Consider the following 4,934-nt stretch of genomic DNA (forward strand, 5'->3'; position numbering starts at 1 on the left):
AACCTGTGATTGTCAAATTTAGCAAGAGGTATACAAAAACAGCACATTTTCCGAATGCTTAGAGCTTGCAGGACACTGAGAGGCAGATCGTGGTGAGTGTTCTCGTTCACGAACCACAAATTGTTCGTGTGCGTTTACTGCATGTATTTTCGGAATGATGGTGATATATCATCTGCACTGGTCGTATTTGTTTTTATATTTTCCGTGTGTGAATATTATGGAAGAAAGAGACAAAGGACTGTTTTAAATCACTGAAATTTAAGAGGTGGCTGAAAGTAACAAACCTGGCAGGCATTGCAGGTATTGTCCAAACAATACTTTTGGACGGACATCACTTGAACTTTGAGTTGCAGATGATTTGTATGCGAGCGGCTATAGAGATGCAGCTTTCTCTGGCAATCAGGAGTCCATTGATTTCTGGACGAGTGACCATTTGTAAATTGCAGAGATCTTTTGTCTGCAAACAAAGTTGTAATTGATTCGAATGTCTTGATCCTCTTGGGGCTAGGAAGAAATCGCAAAGGACAGTTCTTCACCAGCTCAGAGAAGACGTTTTTAATTACTACTACCACAATTCACTGTAAGTCCGAAGAAAAAAGTAATATTTATTGCAATAATTGCTTTAAACCCTGAGGTTTAGCTGACTAATAAGGGATGTTTTAGTAGGTGTTCTGGCTACCTTGTTTCCGTTTCCAAGCAGTGAAAGCATTAAGGTGAAGATAGCTGTAGAAACACGCTGGACAGCAGAAGAGTCATACTTGTCATCGCACAACACATCTGAGATCAAAAACAACTGGACTCTAATATCCGTTCACTGGCTATTTCTAAAAACTATGTGTTCCGTTGTGAATGTAAACCTAAATTTATAAATTCTTAATATGAGATTATAGTGTTCATTTGCCATCTTAAGTACTGACTGCATATAATTTTTACCTGTAACTTGTATCCATTTCATAGAATGCGTGCAGTACAGATGGACACAACGCTATTTACTGACCGTTCAAAGTGCCTCCTGTCACACTTCCATAGCTTAATCCACATGCACATTCCTGGATTCGACTCGGATATTTAGAGTGGTCAATCTACCGAAACTGTCCATCTTTCCAGTGTGGGAGGAAACCAAGCACCCATGCAACCACATCTAAATTCCACACTGACACTCATGCAAGGCTCGCACTGAACCTGCATTCCTGGTATTGTAAGACAGGTAATGTGCTGCGCAGGGCACCCCGTTATGAAACAGTACTCCCTTTCACAAAATAAACTTTGTCAGTGATTTATAAAAGGAAAAAGTGAGGATTGCAGGTTCTGGAGATCAGAGTCGAGAATGGGGAACTGGAAAAGCACAGCATATCACGCAGCATCCGAAGAGCAGGAGAATCGACGTTTCATGCACAAGCACTTCATCAGGATGTTTTGTATTAACCTGGGTTTGAAAATCAGGCAAACTGGGTAACATTTCGTATGTTCCAATATCTTTAAATCGTATGTTGACACTGTGAACAGGGGAGATTCATTGCCAGTGTATGTGACACATTATATACTGAATCCTATTGCATCATGTTGAAATCTGTAGTTATACAGAGCATTGATGAGACTACTCTATGATACTGGGCTCATATTGTTAACATTGTTCAAGGCAGGAGTAAATGCAAAGAAGACCGCTCAATAGGTTTTAGCATATTAATACTGGAAAAGAGTGGACTGTCCATTTTGGAAACATCTTTTACACTGAAAACCTCATTGCTGCAGTAAGATATGATATAATTCTGAGATTTATGACATTCCGGCATCTTGGTTGAAATATACACTATCCTTGACGGCAGTTTAGAGGAATAAAGGTGAAGAGAAATTTTTCACTTACAGACACTTCTTCAGCCGAAATGACAATGTTCTAAAAATTAGGGTTTCACCTATTTGAAGAAAAATAAATGATGTTTGACCCTCTTAACTCGTTAATATTTGGATTTGTCTTTCTGAAGATATGGTGAAAGTGAATTCCTTAACTATTTTATGTGGATAAAATCTCGTCAAACAAGTGGAGTCAGAAATGTGGATTTAAGTTACTACCAGATCAGCCATATACCGAATGAATGATAGAGCAGCCTATACGATCTAAGTATAATGGGGCTGATTCTCATTCATATGTCTTTAAATTCCAAGGGACAATTTGATCTCAGATCGTTTAAAAATTTAACAGGATATTTTACGTGTTGTTTTTTATTTTCAGAACACATCTTGCAAAAATTGCTTGATATCGCAGGCAGTTGTTTCATTTTCTCTCCATGTAAAGCATCATTTCAATTTGCAAGTGTCAGTTTATGTTGACAATCTGTTTCTCTGCGTTTCAGTTTCATATTGTTTATGGAAATTGCAAAGGACAATGGATTCATCGCCATTCCTTGCAGAACAGAACATCTTAAGTCCTGTCAAGCAGTTTGTGTACATTTAAAACCATTTCACTCTGTGTTGATTTTGGATTAACGACCAGTTCATTTTAACGTATCCTTCTAACGCATATTTTTGTCATAACTCATGAAGGTTTCATAAATAAGGATAAACTACAATTACTTTATTAGTTCTCTTCACTCATTATTATGTTCAATCAAATAAACTAAGGTGAACGCTACCTTCTCAAGGCTCTCAAAACACCACCCTGAACATAAGAGAATCAGATTTCTCTGTCTCGACCTTGTATAGTATACAATTACAATCTGAAAACGTTTTGTTTTATTCTGTTAATGTAGGTTTCATGGTTGTATGACATTTCACACAGATTTTGCAAAGTGTAAATTGTGATCAAACAGAGCCAATAAGAGTGTTGCATTGTTGTCACAGTGAGTGGTTTCACAAAGAGTTTTGTTGTTTCTCTCTTTCTTTTACAGTTAATTTAGTGGCGATTTTGATCTTGTCCCGTGGAAAATGTGGTCTATCAACATGTACTACTCGCTACCTGGTGGCTATGGCAATGGCGGATTTTCTGTTCATTATTACAGAGGTCATACTGTGGCGGGTCACTTATTTTTATTTCCCATCGTCTGTATTTCTCATTACACCTGTGTGCAGTATTATCCATGCTCTACGTCGGGCAACTGAGGAATGGTCAGTCTGGTTTACGGTTAATTTCACCTTTGATCGATTTGTCGCCATTTGTTGTCAGTGTCTAAGGGCAAAGTATTGCACTGAGAGAACTGCAGGTCGAGTTCTAGCAATAACTGGTGTTCTCTTCTGTTTAAAAAACATACCTCACTACTTTATGCAGGAACCAGGATATATAATAGACAATGTGCCATGGCTCTGTTACGTAAAACCAAGCTATTATACTGATCACAGTTGGATATTCTTTAATTATTTCAATATGGTTTCAACTCCATTGCTCCCATTTGTTTTAATTTTGTTGCTGAACACTTTAACTATTAGACACATATTAGTAAGTAATCACATCCGTAAGAGACTGAGAGGTCAGAATAACAAAGATAAACACAATGACGCAGAAATGGAGAGCAGGAGGAGGTCTGTGGTTTTACTTTTCAGCATATCGATCAGCTTCATTTTTCTATGGTTGGTGCATGTTATAGATTTCTTATATTATAGCACAACTGGAATAAGTACAAGAGATTATAACAATACTGAATTCATATTACAAAGAGTTGGATTCATGTTACGCACTCTGAGTTGTTGCACGAACACATTTATTTATGGAGCAACTCAGTCCAAATTCAGAATGCAGCTCAAGAGTGCAATACAATATCCCGTGAAAGCAGTGCTTCATCTCATTAAGAAATAGAACAATTGAAAGAAGCCTAGAGACAAATTCTAGTGCTTTTAGTCTGTTACTTTCAAACATGTCACAAATACTCAATTAAATGTATGACAAAGAGCTGTGCAAATCCATCAAAATATGATTAGCGATCTGATGATACTCATCTAACCTTTCTGTGAGCACTTCCAAAAACTCCAGCAATTTTGAAGATACAAATTACATTTTGGAAATCCATGCCATGTTTTTCTGATCAATATGTCGTTTTCAATGCGACTACTGATTCTTTCCTCAATTAAAATTTCTGTAAGTTTCTGAAGTTTATTAAACTACGGATAGTAACTTATGATCTCACACTTGCAAATTTTCTTGAACAAGGCAGTTAAAATATTCCACTCTTTTGAAACATCTCCCATATCTGGGGAATATCAAAAGATTCTGTGGCGTAATCCTGTCAGTCTACTTACTTTTATACAAAATCCTTGAATGATTGTTTCCTGAAACAAATGTGTTGTCAATTTTGCACATATCTTTCTGCCCAACACTTCTTTCTCATCAAATTTGATCCATTCATGATACATTGTTGCTTTCAGTCACTAGGGCTTAGTTAGCATCTCTGTCTTTGATAAGTAGTCACGTAACAATTCACACAGCATGAAAACTAATGGTGGCATTCTTTAAAAGCAAACGTTTCTTTTCAAATCAGACAAGCACTGAATCACAGAAAAAGATAACTCTAGTTTCACGCTGACCATTACAAATCTCCCTTTAAGCATAGCCGTATGCTTTTGCTGAAGTGTAAAACTATCCTTAACTGAAACCCAGCAATGCTAATCCAATTTTCTAATTGCAACTGAAAGTCTAATTTGATCCTCATGCCAGTTTCCATACGAATTGAAATAAATCAAATGCTAAATGTTACGGCTAAAGCTATTCAAACAACAAACCTATTTGTAATTTTATCCAATACCCAAAACATAAAAACTCAGTCAACACCATCCTGGCCCTCAAATTAACGTTTATGTTTATTCAATTGGTAATTCTAAATCTATGTGAAATGTCATGTCAACTGTGAGCAGAACTCAATTCCTAATTATTCCCCTTAAACTAGTTATTTCATTGCGCATGTATTTTGGAAGTCTAACTTGTAATTGATTATGAAATGTTAATATTT

The sequence above is a fragment of the Chiloscyllium punctatum genome, chromosome 35 (genome assembly GCF_047496795.1).
Source record: "Chiloscyllium punctatum isolate Juve2018m chromosome 35, sChiPun1.3, whole genome shotgun sequence".
NCBI classification, from domain to species: Eukaryota; Metazoa; Chordata; class Chondrichthyes; order Orectolobiformes; family Hemiscylliidae; genus Chiloscyllium; species Chiloscyllium punctatum.